We start from the raw sequence: 17,090 nt of genomic DNA, 5'->3' as shown, positions 1-17,090 counted from the left end.
GCGTGTTTACTGAGCATGCTGCGGCCGCCCAGGTGCGTGGAGCCAAGGATCCGCCCCGGGCGAGGGTCTGGAGGGGCCGCTTCACGGGAGGGCGGTCGGGTACATGGCATCTGCCTGTTTCCACGCACAGACCCACACAACCGCCGGTGTTCCCCCTGGAGGCAGAGCGGAGGGGTCTGGAGGCCTCGCGAGGACGGACTCGGCGCGCTGACCGCGGTGTCCTCAACGAGCCGCACCTGGGAGCCTTGTGCGCTGTAGAACCCGGGCCTTCACAACAGTGAGCACACCTGGGGCCGCACTCGCCCCATTTGCGGGGCTGCGTCCAGAGGATTTCAGGGGTGGGCTCCCTCCGTGGGGACACAAGGCATAGGTGGCTGGACGTGCGCCCTGGCTGCCAGGGCAGGGACGGGGTGAGTCCTGTGAACGTGTGAGCTCCCAGGTCAGGGGAGCCGGGGCCTGGAACAGGGGAGGTCGGGGCGCAGAGCAGACGTGTGGGGACCTGCGTCTGCCCAAGTCCAAGCCCAAAACTGCACCCACACACTCGTGCCCCCCCAGGCGTGTCGGGTTTGGGGGCCAGCAACGCTCACACTGGTTGTCTTTGCCGTCCGTGTCCTTTTGCTGCTGTTGTTGCTGGACACATTTTAAGATTTTAACTCCAGCGTCGTTCCCACGCAGCGTCCTATTAGTCTCCGCGTGCGCTCTAGTGATACGTCGCTCCGTGCCCCTCGCAGTAACTCTCAGCCTAGCCCCTGCCCCTGGTTCACTCCTCCCCGCCCCCCTCCCCTCTGCGAACCATGTGTTCTCTGTACTTAAGAGTCTTTCTTGGATGATTCTTTCTTTCCTTGGCTTGTTTTGTTCCTACAATTCCACACAGGAGTGAGATCGTGTGAATTGGTCTTTCTCCGACCTCACTCAGCGCGATACCCTCTGGGTGCGTCCATGTTGCTGCAAATGGCAAGATTCATTCTGTGCCGTGGCTGAGTAATACTCCATCGTACGTGACCGCATCTTTATCCAGCCATCATCACGGACACTCGGCTGCTTCCGTATCTTGGCCGTTACGGATAACGCTGCTGTAAACATGGGGGTGCATGTATGCCTTCGAATTAGCGTGTTTGTATCTTTGGGTAAATACCAGTAGTGCAACTGCTGGGTCGTAGGGTCGTTGTATTTTCAACTTTCTGAGGACCCTCCACAGTTTTCCAGAGCGGCTGCAGCAGCTTGCACTCCCACCAGCAGTGCACGAGGGCTCCCCTTTCTGCACATCCTCACCAACACCTGCTGTTTCTTGTCTTGTTGATGTGAGCCGTTCGGACAGGTGAGAGGTGCTATCTCATTGTGGTTTGATCTTCGTTTCCCTGATGCTGAGTGACGTTGAGCATCTTTTCATGGTCTGTTGGCCATCCGGATGTCATCTTTGGAGAAACGTCTGTTCCTGTCTTCTGCCCGTTTTTAAAAGGGATTATGTGTTTTTTGAGGTATCGAGTTATATCAGTTCTTAATATATATTTTGGATACTAGCCCTTTATCAGATATGTCTGTTCTAGGTCCCTGCCTTCCCAGCCCACACATACACAGGACACGGCCTTTCAGTTGTTCTTGAGAATCTGGGGCGCCCAGGCCTGGAGAACTCTGGCCAGTCCCCAGTGACTCTGAATGCCTCCAGAAAGAACGGAACCCACTCACAATATCTTACCAAGGCAACAGTGTTAAAGAAATGACATCAGTTTCCATTTGGAGGGGCTGCCTGATGGTGTCCCAAGGTTCTCCACCCACCAAGCTCCCAGGTGTCCCTTCTAGGAGGATACCCTGGACCATATGCCTATAGCCAGTCTTGCCCACCACGGCCAGGCACGCACTACCTCCAGCTCAGCCTTCAGCTTGAAAATGCACATTAGGGTACCTTCAAGCTTGGATTTCGACAGGTGTCCTGTGCCCCCAACATCCCATTCCCTGGACCAGGCTTCTTCTGCCACTCTCCCTGTAACTGGTCAATGGCTACAATGGCCAGCGTGGCCCACACCTGCACTATAATAAACCATATTTCGAATTAGTTGTGACAGGCAAGAGGAGAGTAGCAAATACGCGTCGTGAGTAACCTTACCAAGATTACTCGAGAGGAGGTTTGGAGGCAAGTAGATTATATATTAATGTCTGAGGAGACATGCAGACCTACTGAACACAGTCAGGACAAAACTTAAAATTTAGGTAATTCTCACATTGTCCTGATTATTCAACTCAATCAGTAATCTCCTATATTTAACAGAGCAGCAAAGGAAGACAATCCAGCCCTCTCCTCAGCAGCATCAGCTGACATCAGTGCCGACAGGTAGAGAGAAAACTACTGGGGAGGAGAGTAACCTACAAAGTCGGGGGAAACCCACCCCGTACGCACCTGGGGGCAACAATAAGCATTCTGAGGACGATGACTGTTTTAAGCCCCCCGAACCCGAGAACTTGAACTTACTGGAATCTATGCCCATGAAATAACCAGAGACACTACAGATGATGACGTGGACTCAGAGTCATGAACGCAGGGCTTACACCAGACACGAGAAAGATTAGAATGGAATTGCAAGAGGGGCGCCTGGGTGGCTCAGCGGTTAGGCATCTGCCTTCAGCTCAGGGCGTGATCCCGGCGTTCTGGGATCGAGCCCCACATCGGGCTCCTTCGCTAGAAGCCTGCTTCTTCCTCTCCCACTCCCCCTGCTTGTGTTCCCTCTCTCGCTGGCTGTCTCTATCTCTGTCGAATAAATAAAATCTTTTTTTTAAAAAAAGAATGGAATTGCAAGAAACAAGAACATGAAATAGACATATTCAAATTAGGGGGAAAATTCAAAAATTCCTAAAGGAACAAATTACTGTGTGTACTATTTCACATCACAGGCCAATCTGGGGGGTTAAAAGTCACACAAGCCCTATAGATTTATAATAGTTTATAGGAATTTAAAACTACAGAAATTGAGCGAATACTCCCAGACACAAGCACTATCATAAACCAGATCATCAGGGAATCTGAACCTCCGACACGCTGGTCGACTTGTCTGACGTGTTCCTTGAGCTTCTCACGGATGCGGAGAGCCAACCCGTGACCACGTTCACACGGGAAGGCAGACGTTATCAGCTCACTAGGTAACCACGGAGATACCTCAGCAGCCCCGAGAGAGCCACAACCTTCTAGCCCAAGACATCCAGGCCTTTCATAGACAGACACACACACACACAAACCAGCATTTCCTACACTGGTGACACCCCTATTTCTGGTGACAACCTGGAGAATTAACTAACGTCCACATAGAGTTGACGGAAATCCTTACATTCAGGGAAGGGACAACCCACCCAAGTAAGGGCCACGCATCTCACACTACAGTAAAATTTCGGGGCAGGACGTGGTCTTCTGAAGGCAGGAAAATGCCACGCGGCCCCCGGACAACACAGCTTGCATACCGAGCCCTCCCACAAAGGAGGCACGTCGGACACAGAGAGGACTGGCAGGACACAGCACCAACCACGAATGGGAATCATATAAAACACATCCGTGAAGTGACCAGGAAGAGCGGGGACCATAGGAGGACAGAGACTCACGACGCAGCCTTGACGTAGCGGGAAAACGCCGTCAGAGCCCGTGATACGCTGGCACCAGCCAGTGAGGACTCAGAACACACACGAGAGTGTCCTCACTCACAAGGGTGTGCAGCATGGTCACCGGGGACTGAAAACACTGCAGGGCCCAAGTTTCCCTGAGTGGGTTTTGGACCGAGACGTTCCCGTGTTCTGAGAACAGATCCCGCTGCCTGAAAGGCTCACTGGGCTCTGAGGCTCTATAAACAGCAGACCCGCTAACAGAAAGCAAACCAGTGACCCGTCACCTCCAGGGGCTATTCTGGAACGGGCCAAGCTGACCCCTGACAGACTGAGGGCACTACCTCGGAGCAGAGTCCTCCCAGGGAGAGGGCGCGTTTCTGAGCGGGACCCGGAGATGGGAGGGGGGCCTCTGCACGAGCTGAGGGGATCCCAGCTGGGCCACTAGCGGGGCTGCGGGAACTCGCCAGCAGCGCGTGACGGGGACCGGGGCACGGAACACAACACACGCTGTCCAGACGGGTGCGCCTCCGCGACACCATCCACGGTGCGTGTCAGGCTGCTGCCCAGCACCGGTGACGGTCTGACCCCGACAGCCTCAGACCAGGAGGAACAGCCCAATATGCTGACCTAAGAGCCATAAAGTGGCGAGGAGAGATCTGGCAGGGACATCGGAACGGGTCCGTCTCCTCTCAGACTCGCGGGCGAGAGCTGGTGACTCGGCTCTTTGGTACCGAACGTGGCGGGGAGGTGACCGCACAACGGGACATAAAGCACAGGGTAAGGCTTCGCGGCAGAAAAGGGCGCGGGCTGACAGCCCCAGCTCCATCACACAGGTCCCTGCAGGTCAGGAGGAGGGCTGGGGGCTCGCACGGGCGCCTCACCCACGGGGCGGGCGGGACGCGCAGCAGGAGGACGTGGTGGGACAACGGGAACGCGGGTCTGCCCACCAAACACCTCCACTCTCCAGTATCACGCGACAACAGGCAGCGGTGGAGCTCAGAGCTCACTAACGAGCGCCCCAGACAAGGTCGCAGCCGACGCTCTCCCCAGTGACACACAGGGGTGTAAGGGACCCCTGCCTATGCGAGCGTATAAACCACATGCAGGGACCATTGCGGACACGTGGTCAGGAACAGGCTTGCCCTGACCGTGCCACAGACGGTTCTACACACTCCGCCACCAGCGCACTAGAAATCGGGGTTTGCTACGGTACCCCACCCACCGTCGAATCAGATCAGGGCACCCACTTCCCAGGAAAGCACACACAAGAACGGGCTAGGGAACAAGCCAGAACGCGCGTCTTCCCTTCCCTACCACCCGGCTGCCTCTGGTTGAACTGAAAGGCACGGGGGCTCTCAAGCCAAATTCTAGGTTGCTTAGTAACCGTCTAGACAGCAAAGATGGGCTTACCCCACCTGGGGGGCGGCAAGGTCTCTAACCCACAGACACAGGAAGGACGGACAAACTTCCACTGAAGGATTACCTCAGGCCCCCCCAGAGGGAAGAATTAGCAGAACAGCGGCCCAGAACTCAAATCACACACACACACAGGGTTACACTCGACTTAGACGTGTCTGTCACTGCAGACAATGCGGGCTGGCCACGTGGCAGACACAGGACACACACAGAGTCCCCTGCACCTTGGGCTCAGGTCTGGAAGGATCGAAAGCCGCCATCCTTCCGCAGATCACCAGCTCCTCCACGCACAGCCTCTCCCAAGGAGCAGCGCCTGTGTCCGACGTCCCTGCCCGGCAGCGCGTGGGGCCAGGCTGTGCTCCATCGACCCCCTCCGCCACGGCTGAACCCCCTGTGAGGACGGGCCACGCCCACTTGCCGCAGAAGAGACCCTGTCCACCAGCCCACGTCTCTAGAAACGTGGGCGCTATTGGGCCTGTGGGGTGTGTACACCCTCCAGAGACCCGGGCCCCTCTCCCTGGGACGTCCCTGTAGCCTGGGAGAGGGAGCCACGAAATCCGGGCTGATGCCTGTGAAATGGGCCTGACCGTGGAATCCAGCCCCTGGACGGGAGGCACCACTCAGCCAGCAACGGCGCCAGCCGGACGGAAACGGGAACAAGCCACGCAGGCTGCTCAGCCAGGCCTAGACCCAGGGCTGGTCACTCAGAGCCCCGGCCGGTCCCCCACTGCGCTAGAGGGGTGAAGCCTGCGGGTGGGACAATGGGAAGCCGACGGGTGAACGAGCACAGATAAGCCCGTGTGGGGCCAGGATACGTGGAAGGACGTGTAGGTCCATCTGCAAGAGCCTGACGTGGTCCTCAGTTTTCATGCCCCGCTCAGCGGGCTCTGACGGCTCCTGGCAGTCAGACGGCACGTGCCCCAGCCGAGGCTCGGCCCTGGTATGGACCCTTCAGGACAGACAGCAGACTGGGGGCACAGACAGCGGCCACCTCAGGGGCTGGACGGGGTGGCCTCGAGCCACAGATGCAGACTGCCGTGCGTACAAGACCCGTGACCGGGTCAATGCACCATCCCCATGTCCTGTGTGTTCTCGTCGACGCCCAGGCCAAGTGCCAGGGGATTCCGGCACCATCCATGAAGTTCCCACCCAGGACGGAATCGGCAAACGGATCTCCCGGCCCCTCCCTCTGACGGAGGGTTCTCCGTGTGCCTTGGTTCGCGTGGACACTGCATCTGGCCTAACCCGAGCCTTCCCTGTCACTGAGCAAACCAGGCTGCCACCACTAGGGAAGCTGGTGCCACGGACGGGACCTCGCTGAACAGAGAGGGATTGGGGTTCACACGCCAAAGATCACACTGTGCGGGGGCGGGGGAAGGACGTGGAGGGCCTGGAGCATCATCTCCCCTAGAACCACAGCAGCAGGCCTGGGGGGAACAGTGGAGTATCAGGCAGCAGAGTACATCCCTCGCAGGGAAAACCACCTTGGCCACGTGGACCACAGTACCGTCCAGACTTGGTACATCTGACGGGTCAGCCAGTAGGGCCTGCTGCCCCGTATGCCACACGGGGATCCCCACTGAGGCACCCGGGTCTGTGACCTATGGAAGCTGCAGGACACAGTCGAGGCCCCGACTCCCACTGGGGACCCACGTGCCCCGCTGCTGAGGACAGCAGCCCCATCGCACCCGGGACAGGACTGAGGGGCTGGAATGTGCACTGGGAAGTCCCACCGGGGTAGACGCGTCATTGCCACCCCCGGGGGACGGGAAACTACTCCGTGTGCGCTGGGAACCCCGTGTCCTGCTGCCGTCGGACCCACTGAAACACACTATACCTGGCATGGAACACACACCATCGAAGGAGGGGAGAGGGTGGGGCCCTGGTCCTCCATATCCCACCAGTCCCCCTCCTCACGCCTGACAGGGCTGCCTCCCGGGGCCAGCATGGTTGGGACGTACGCCCTGGACAAACTCCTGAGGATGCAGCCACGTTTACATCTGAAGTGCGGGGCTCGAGGGTCATTCTTGTAGAAGGGGAGGCCTCCCCATCAAGTTCCTGCTCCTACCGTCTTCCTGAGACTCTGCTGCTCCTGCGGGGTCCGGTCACGGGCCGGGCACCTGGGGCTGTACCTTCCCACCGTGGCCCCAGCATATGCCCAGCAAGGAAATCAGTCCAACTGCTGGGTATGCGGGCAGCCGCCCTCTCTAGCTGGTCAGGATGGTAATGGTGGGTATCGCCCCTCCAGGGAGAGATTGGCAGGCACTGAGCAAGGACAGGCGAGGACCAGCACTCTGTCCACCTGACGTTACCAACAGCGTGTCCGTAACACTGGCAAGGGTAGTGTGTTCCTGTCAAACCGTAAAGGCAGCCCATCAAACCGCTCCCTGGAAGGTTCTAGAAAGACCTCCATCAGAGGCATGGCTGGCTATGCTCAGAATTGGAAAGGATCTATGGGGCTTACTCTGTGTTAAGGACGTTTGCACACCCAGCCATCCCTACGTTGGGAACAGAAAAGTCACTCGAACAAAACCCAGTTGTACCACCAACGTGGGATGGACACCACGGGGACGGCAGCCATCCTGTCACATGAGGAGAGAGTCACTGGTTGGCAGGCACTGTCCCACCACCCGGGTATTTAGTGGGCAGACCCGATGGGCCTCCGTGGTTTTGTGGCACAAAGCTTTGGGGGTGGCTCCCAGCTGGGTGGTTGGGCCGCTGTGCTCGGGGTTCCCCTGGGCCCAGAGGAGAACCTGTCCCGTGGAAACAGCAGATGACAAGCTCCCTCTCCTGAAGGCCAGATGGACACACTCTGTGTTTGACGGACGGTCGTCTGGCTGCTGTCATCGTTCGCTCCATCGGTTTGCAGACCTGGCCGCCCTGACTGGATCCGCTCAGTGAGCCTTGAGGGTCGGCCAAAAAGTCTGCCCTACTGAACACCAAGTGTCTTCAATGAGAACAGCTGTCCTCCAGAATACGATGGCCTTGGCCACCTGCTGCCTCCCATGGTGACACCTGTGTCATTGTCCCAGCACAGTGCTGTGTGTTCTGCCTGACGAGCCTGCTACAGCACCATGTTTCTCGGGTCTCACGAGGACACGGGGAGCGCCCTGAGCGATCCGACCCCCAGCCTCGGGGATTTCATCAGTCAGCGGTTGGGATCATGGGCCTCTTGCTGGAGAACGTTGCTGGTCATGTGGGGAACCGCTGTCTTAATCTGTGCTTTCTCTTGAATGTCCCTGTGTCATTGCTGTGACCTCTGCCTCCAGCACAGTGGGACAGCTGCCGCAGGAGCCATCTCCGGGCTAGCGAAACCCCTTCCTGACCCCTCAGGGCACACGCAGAACTGAGGTTCATGTAAGGCTGTAAGAGCCGGGCAGGAGGGGCGGGGTGCTGGAGACGGTGGACGACAGGCCATGACCACCACTTGCCGTGACCTGGACCCAGGCAATCAGAGGCTCCGACCCCTCCCCTGCCCTTGGAATGTGGGTTTCCCTTGCCTTCCCTGCCCCCAGAGGCTGCTCCAAGGACGTGGCCTGGAGACAGTGATGTGGTGTTGAGACCATCTGGATGGTCCCCGTGACGGAGCCCAGTTACGGCCTCGGTATAAACCTGTAAGAGGCGGCAGGTGGTGTGGAGATCTACTCCTCTTGCTGCTGCCAAGACAAGACACGGACGTGAGTTCCCGTGCTGCTCCAAACGGCCGCCTACCAATCTGGAGTGGCCGTTCCTTTCCTTGGTCTCTCCCTGTCCTCAGAGCAGCGGCCAGGTTCACACTCCATCTGGGAAGGTCCCAAGGAGCTTGCAGACCAATGGCCACTGATTAGATCATGAACCCTCGATCCATGGACACTATGTCCAGACTTTGACAGAAAAGGGACACCTTAGACTCCACCGAAAATCTACCAGAACTGAGACATGAATTCACTAAGTTCGCAAGATACAAATTCAATATAGAGAAACCTGCTGTTTTCCTATACGCCATTAATGAAGCAGCAGAAAATGAAATTAAGAAAACAATACCATTTACAGTTGCACAAAAATAAACCAATAAAACATCTCGGAATAAATCTACCGAAGAGGCGAAAGACCTGTACTCTGAAAACCATAAAACACTGAAGAAAGAAATTCAAGGCAACACAAGTGGAAAGACCTTCCACGCTCATGAGCTGGAAGAGCAAATATCGTGGAAATGTCTCTGTCCCAAGGCCATCTACACATTCAATGCAATCCCTGCCAAAATACCAACAACAGTTCTCCCAGAGCTAGACGATCAAGCCTAAAATTTGTATGGAACCAAGAAACACCTTGAAGAGGCAAAACCATCTTGAGAAAGAAAAACAGCCAGAGGCATCACAATCCCAGATTTCAAGCTACATTACAAAGCTGTGATCATCAAGACAGCATGGTACTGGCACAAATACAGGCACACGTATCAGTGCAACAGAACAGAGAACCCAGAAACGGACCCACAACACTGTGGCCAACTCATGTTCGACAGAGGAGACCAGAACATCCAACGGGAAGAGGTTCTCTTCAACAAACAGTGTGAAAACGGGACAGCCACACGTGCAGGAACGAAACTGGGGCACTTTCTTACACCATAGACCAAAATAAATCCACAGTGGTTTAAAGGCTTTGATGTGAGACAGGAAACCATAAAAATCCTCGAGGAGGACGCAGACAGCAACCTCTGTGACCTCAGCCCCAGCAACTTCTTTTGAAACACGTCTCTAAGGGCAAGAGAAACAAAACCAAAAATGAACTACGGGGATTTCTTCAAAATAAAAAGCTTGTGATCAGCGAAGGAAACGGTCGACAAAACTAAAGGACAACCTACGGAATCGGTAAGAAGTTTGCAAGTGACATGTCTGATAAAGGGCTAGTATCCAAAATATATATTAAGAACGGATACAACTCGATACCTCAAAAAACACATAATCCCTTTTAAAAACGCGCAGAAGACATGAACAGATATTTCTCCAAAGACGACATCCGGATGGCCAACAGACCATGAAAAGATGCTCAACGTCACTCAGCATCAGGGAAACGGAGATCAAACCACAATGAGATAGCACCTCTCACCTGTCCGAACGGCTCACATCATCAAGACAAGAAACAGCAGGTGTTGGTGAGGATGTGCAGAAAGGGGAGCCCTCGTGCACTGCTGGTGGGAGTGCAAGCTGCTGCAGCCACTCTGGAAAACTGTGGAGGGTCCTCAGAAAGTTGAAAATACAACGACCCTACGACCCAGCAGTTGCACTACTGGTATTTACCCAAAGATACAAACACGCTAATTCGAAGGCATACATGCACCCCCATGTTTACAGCAGCGTTATCCGTAACGGCCAAGATACGGAAGCAGCCGAGTGTCCGTGATGATGGCTGGATAAAGATGCGGTCACGTACGATGGAGTATTACTCAGCCACGGCACAGAATGAATCTTGCCATTTGCAGCAACATGGACGCACCCAGAGGGTATCGCGCTGAGTGAGGTCAGAGAAAGACCAATTCACACGATCTCACTCCTGTGTGGAATTGTAGGAACAAAACAAGCCAAGGAAAGAAAGAATCATCCAAGAAAGACTCTTAAGTACAGAGAACACATGGTTCGCAGAGGGGAGGGGGGCGGGGAGGAGTGAACCAGGGGCAGGGGCTAGGCTGAGAGTTACTGCGAGGGGCACGGAGCGACGTATCACTAGAGCGCACGCGGAGACTAATAGGACGCTGCGTGGGAACGACGCTGGAGTTAAAATCTTAAAATGTGTCCAGCAACAACAGCAGCAAAAGGACACGGACGGCAAAGACAACCAGTGTGAGCGTTGCTGGCCCCCAAACCCGACACGCCTGGGGGGGCACGAGTGTGTGGGTGCAGTTTTGGGCTTGGACTTGGGCAGACGCAGGTCCCCACACGTCTGCTCTGCGCCCCGACCTCCCCTGTTCCAGGCCCCGGCTCCCCTGACCTGGGAGCTCACACGTTCACAGGACTCACCCCGTCCCTGCCCTGGCAGCCAGGGCGCACGTCCAGCCACCTATGCCTTGTGTCCCCACGGAGGGAGCCCACCCCTGAAATCCTCTGGACGCAGCCCCGCAAATGGGGCGAGTGCGGCCCCAGGTGTGCTCACTGTTGTGAAGGCCCGGGTTCTGCAGCGCACAAGGCTCCCAGGTGCGGCTCGTTGAGGACACCGCGGTCAGCGCGCCGAGTCCGTCCTCGCGAGGCCTCCAGACCCCTCCGCTCTGCCTCCAGGGGGAACACCGGCGGTTGTGTGGGTCTGTGCGTGGAAACAGGCAGATGCCATGTACCCGACCGCCCTCCCGTGAAGCGGCCCCTCCAGACCCTCCCCGGGGCGGATCCTTGGCTCCACACGCCGGGGCGGCCGCAGCATGCTCAGTAAACACGCGTCCGCCGGCGCAGGGCAGCTGGGGTCGTCGGAGCCTGCCGAGCGGGGTCGGTCTGCAACCCCTGCACGGCCTCCAGGCTGGAGGGAGCCCGCCCCCCAAATCTTTCTTAGAGGCCCCTTTCCAGGGGCCAAGCTCCGTCCCCATTTGCACTGGCTGCCTGAGGAGGGGCCCGCCTTCTCCCGAACTCAAGGCCCTCAGGGGTCTCGCACCCAAGGACCACGCGGCCAGTGGACCCAGGCCCACCTGGCAGTGCAGTCTGGCTCCTGCAGCTCGGGCGCAAAGGGAAACGCGCCCCCACGCGCGCAGGTGCCGGCCTGCAAGTCGGTGGAGCGCGTGGGCCCCGCCAGCTGAGCCCGGGGACGACGCCGACAGACAGACAGACAGACAGACAGACAGACACACACACACACACACACACCCCTCCCCCCCCCACACTGGCCACGCCGCGCCCTGGGCTCCCCTGACCCGGGCAGGTCGTCAATGTGCGACACCCACCTGTACGCCCGCGGAGGCCCTGGAAACCGGTGCAGATTCAGGACAGCGGGAGCACCCCAACAGCCTCCGGAACACTGAAGGCACCCCAAGCCCTGCGTCAGGGGACGGCTTGCCACGGTGCCGTCAGCCCCCCTGCAACTGGCCGCCTGCCTGGAGGGGTCCCGGGCTGACCCGGCATCGAGGCTCCAGGTGTCTGTGGCTGGAAAACACCCCGCCAGCCACCCCGGCCCCTGCGACTGAGGCCGACCCCGCTCCTCCAGCGTTACCTCTGGGGGCGAGATAAGCGGAGGTGTGCAGCCTCGGGCTGGGAATTAGGCAGCGGATTGGACGCCAGGGGCCCGCCCCCTCCCAGCCGCTCTGCGCGCTCGCCCTCTTCTGGGTCCCTGGTTCCCCGCCCCTGCGCGGTTCACGCATGCGCGCTAGGCAGGCCTTCGCCTGCGCGCGGGGAGCCGGGTCCACACCAGAACCAGCCGGAGAGCCTTTTGCTCACCTCTCTGCGCTCACACAGTGTGACCACTGGCCACCATCCACACGCGCAGTGATGGGCCGACGCTGGGGGACGAGCAGGGGCGGAGAGGGAGGGGTGCGCAGGTGTCTGCTGGGTCCCAGACATGGGTGTGTTCTGCTAGTTGCAAACACCTTGCTGTGCATTCAATATTTGACCCAATTTCCAAGAACTGGTTGTGTCCAATTAACAAAATTAATAACAGGAACACCAGCAAATGTTCTCCACAGTCAGAGCAAAAGCAATCAACACTGACTGAAAATTCAACATCGCAAACCCGGGGAAACACGGGGCAGAGAAGGGGATGAGGACGCGCTGGGTCGCTCGCTTCCAAGGCAGAGGGCCGGTGGGGTTCTGGGATTTGTGACGAAGGGGGATGGGCACCAACGTGGTAAGCACGGCCACGCCTGGGACGGAGGTCACGGGGATCTCACGCAGACATACAGGGAACGTCGTCAAGGCGTCTGTCAAACCGTTGGGCAATGATGCGACCTATAAGACCATCCAGCGGCCTCCAGGAGAACCCCGGGTGCAGGCCTGGCGGGAAGCCCCAAAGGAATCCCCGAAACGCAAAGCTGACTTCTGCACCTGCAGGGGACGTCACCTGTCCCGCCTGGAGGCCACGTTCATCTGCACGTCCGTGGACAGGAGCCGTCGCCAGGTGCTCGGTCATGCACACGGCTGAGACTTGTAAAGGGAAGAGAGCTCACCAGACCAGGGCTTGGCCGGCCACCACCCACAAGCTAAACCCGCCCGCCTGCCCTTGCGGATAGCCGTTGGGGCACACACATGCTCGCCCACCCCCCCGTGCCCTGCCGCGCTCCACAGTGGCGCGGGCAAGCTGCTGCATGGGGCCACAGCGCCACACCAGCCACTCTGGCCCTTTGCAGACAGCTGAGTTTCTAGCTGCTAAGCGCTGGAGGATTTGTGTGCAGCCCTGGCACCTGGCTCAGCCCCTGTGTGCGTGGGACAGCTGAGGCTGGGGGTGCAGGCCCGGCTGGTGGACGCCAAAGCCACAACCTTCACCACTCCGCTCCTGAAAGTGGCGGTGAGGCTGGCGGCTTCCGTTAGCGGACCATCCTCTCCCACAGAGGCGAGCAAACCGGGCGCAGGGGCGCAGTCCGGCGGGAAAGCACTTACGGGGGCGGGGGACCCTCGCCAAGCTCCTCGCACTGACTGACCTCTCAGGAAGTACGCCTGCAGACATCAAATTGTCCGCAGCTAATTTGCTAAATGCCAGGCAAGTGCATGAGTGCTCCTTATCAGCGGGACGGATACGCCACATCTCACCAGATGGGCTGCATGACTTAGGTGACTGTGACTTCATCGCCCGCCAGCCCCACTCACCTCCTGGAGGCGACAGGGCATGAGGGACCGAAGGAGGGAGGGAGAGGCTCCCTTGAGAGGCTTTGCCAGGAGGTGCGCAGCGAGGACCGAACAGGACGCCCACACACACAGTAGGTGCTCAGTCAACACTGGCCTCAGCGAGGGTCCAACAGGACCTTTGAGTTTGTCTAAAACTCTGGGCCTGCAGGCATTGGAGTCTCTGTGCCGGGAGAAGGGGCAGTCAGCCCGGAGCCGCTCACGGCACAGGGAGGGGCGCTGTATCCCTGGCCCCTTGAAGAGGCACGGCCCAAGCTCCCCATGCACCTGCTCGCAGGGCAGGAAACGCTGCACCCCTGCGTGTTTGCAAAGACATACACATTCTGTCTTCAGCTCGTATTCTGAACATGGCAGGAGTGGGGTCTCTGTCGGTCAGGCTCCCCCTTTCCCCTAGGTTGGGTGGTGTCGGGGAGGGATGTATGGGCCGGGAAGAGAGAAGTAGCGTTGACAGTGTGAGGTTGGCAACATGGTGATGAGGGGGAGGGGAGGCCACTGCTGCCCCAAGTGGAGGGACAGAGGGAGGGGCCAGGCCATCCGTGGGATCCGACCCTGGGTCACACACAGCCACAGCCCTTGGGACCCCTGAGTGCCCCCCTCCACTACCTGCCCTCCCCGACACACTGAAAGGCCCATCATCCCAACCAACCATGCTGTCCTGAGACCACACAGGAGGCTCCTGCCTGCCCTGCTGCCCCAGGGCCTGGACGTCGGTTCTGGACGCTCCATCCAAGGCCGCCTGCACCGACATTTTCTACTCACCTTGCTCTGCCTGATGACCTATGAGCTCCTGTCATGGGGGCTTTGCCCCTGTTAGTGCTTATTGGGGGAGCAGGTGCAGGGATCCCCTTTCTCAGGGTCTCCCAATGTCATGCACACCCATTTCCTTGAGACCCCACCCCACATCTGACCCCCACAGCCACTCTGGGGTCCCTGAGACCCCCCACATCTCACATCCACAGCAAGTCCGGGGTCCCTGAGACAACATACATCTGACCCCCACAGCCAGTCCAGGGTCCCTGAGACCCCCTCATGTCTGACATCCATGGCCAGTCTGGGGTCCCCAAGACCCCCCTGTCTGACCCCCACAGCCAGCCTGGGGTCCCTGAGATGCCCTAATGTCTGACATCCACAGCAAGTCTGGGGTCCCTGAGACCCCTCACATCTGACATCCACGGCCAGTCTGGGGTCCCTGAGACGCCCCCCACGTCTGACCCCTAGGGCCAGTCCAGGGTCCCTGAGACCCCCTCAGGTTGGACAACCCCATGGGAGGACCCCCGAACTCCCTGAGAACTATTGTTCTTACTGTCAGAGTTTACTGCGGGGAAGGGACACGGGTTAACATCACCCAGGGGAAGGGCACAGGGGAGGCCCAGGGGGTCCCCAAACAGCCACCTCTGGGGTCGTCCCCATGGGGCCACAGAATCGGCTCCCTAGCCCCAATGTGTGACAGCACGCACTGGGCCCTGCCAACCGGGGGGCTCCCGCCTTGGTGTCCAGTCTTTACGGGGCCGTGGGGGCTGCTGGCGTCCAGCCCCTTCCAAGGTGGAGAGGATGCCGTGTGGCCCAAAGCCCCAGTGTGAGCTGCACGTGGACTCCGAATGGCCGGGTCCAGGCAGCCAGCACTCCTACTGGACAGGGCGCTCCAGGCCTGCGTCCCTCCCGGGGGCCGGGCAGAGGCCAGCCCTCAGTTTGCACTGGGTTCCGTACTCCACCAGACACCAGACTACAGGATAGGCCCAGCACACAGGGAAGCCTGGGGCACAACCTTCTTCCTACAGAGCCAGGCTCCTCAGCCCAATGCCTCATGTCCACCAAGGTTGCCGGTTCCTGCCTGAGGACTAGGGCTGCCCAAGCTCGGAGTGCAGGACTCCCAGCCAGCCTGTTAGGGGCTTGCACCTGAGCAGGTGTCGGAAAGTTCTGGAACTAGATCCAGATGGGTCACACAGCATAGATGTACCAAATGGCACTGAATCATGCACGTTAAACGGCTAATCTCGGGCGCCTGGGTGGCTCAGCCGTTAAGCGTCTGCCTTCGGCTCAGGTCATGATCCCAGGGTCCTGGGATCGAGCCCCGCATCGGGCTCCCTGCTTGGTGGGAGCCTGCTTCTCTCTCCCCCACTCCCCCTGCCTGTGTTCGCTCTCTCACTGGCTGTCTGTCTCTGTCAAATAAATAAATAAAATCTTTTAAAACAATGGTTAATTTATAGTAGGGGTTTCATCCCAAATTTAGAGTTTAGTGTAACGACGTCCCACATATTGCATAACGCACAGTTATACTGAAAGAGTATCTGAAAGTCCCCCCCCAAAAAAAGCGTTTCTAAGATTTATTTTAGATCACGTGCAGGGAGGGGCAGAGGAAGAGAGACTCTCAAGCAGACTCCCCATGGAGCCTGATCTGGAGGCCGAGCCCACTGAGCCACCCAGCTGCCCCTCCAAAAAAAGTGCTTTTTAAAAACTGCACCTCAAGCTAGGGCGAGCCGACGTGCCCAGTGGCAAACAAAGCTTGGACTCCGCCAGAGGCTGGGCCGTGGGCTCCGTGGCCTGGGAGAGGTGCGAGAGAGCGCAGCGAGAGCGGGACCAGCGTGGCCAGCTCACGGCCCACGGCGGAGCGGGTGGGGCGCTGCGTGAGCAGCTGCTCCCGGGCCAGGAACAGCAATGCTGGCGCTGGGGGATGAACAGTGGGTGTTAAGCGTCAAGTACCAAGGCTGGGAACCGTGGGTCCCACCCGAGAGCGGGCGATCTTGGGGAACAATGCCTCCCTGTCTCCCTGTGCGCCGGCTTCCACTGGAATTCTTACGATCAGCTTTGTATTGCTTCTGTAATTTAAAGGTGATTAATACACCCAGAACCGTGTTTTAATTAAAGAACAAGCAGTTGGTTTGCAGGAAATCACCGTTTTGCCTCCAAGGGCGGAGATGCCACAGCTCTGGGGTGGAGCCTGGAGCAGCCCATCCCCGCAGTCCACGGGCCACAGGCCTCGGGACGCTCACGGGGTTGTGGTCAGCACCGTATGAGCCCCAACAGGCAGAGGCCTCTGCACCGGAGGGGAGCCCGTGGCACCTCAGACCCCGGAAGGCCGGTTCCGAGAGCTCTGCTACAGGAAACAAGTGCTGGCCATCATCCCGGGCACTGGGGTGCCGCCCTCACGGTCCCTGCAGACGGGCGGTACTCAGACCACTGCACACTGCTGGCAGCCAGCATCTCGGGGAGACTTGACGTGGGCAGCTGCCCCCACAGGGACGGCCACGAGCTGCCGCGGAAGACAAGGAGGCCACAGCCCTGGGGCTGCCATGGCAGACGGGC

At 58.5% G+C, this 17,090-nt stretch overlaps 1 long non-coding RNA gene across 1 annotated transcript; it reads left to right on the top strand.

Moving 5' to 3' along the window:
- Window positions 1-856: 856 nt before the first annotated feature.
- Window positions 857-2,777, top strand: LOC130542472 (uncharacterized). The gene is made up of 2 exons (XR_008957045.1): window positions 857-1,318; window positions 2,267-2,777. It is a non-coding gene; the product is annotated as an uncharacterized LOC130542472 (long non-coding RNA).
- Window positions 2,778-17,090: the final 14,313 nt, after the last annotated feature.

Source organism: Ursus arctos, unplaced genomic scaffold (genome assembly GCF_023065955.2).
Source record: "Ursus arctos isolate Adak ecotype North America unplaced genomic scaffold, UrsArc2.0 scaffold_34, whole genome shotgun sequence".
Classification (NCBI taxonomy): domain Eukaryota; kingdom Metazoa; phylum Chordata; class Mammalia; order Carnivora; family Ursidae; genus Ursus; species Ursus arctos.
This window is presented reverse-complemented; position numbering and strand designations above follow the sequence as displayed.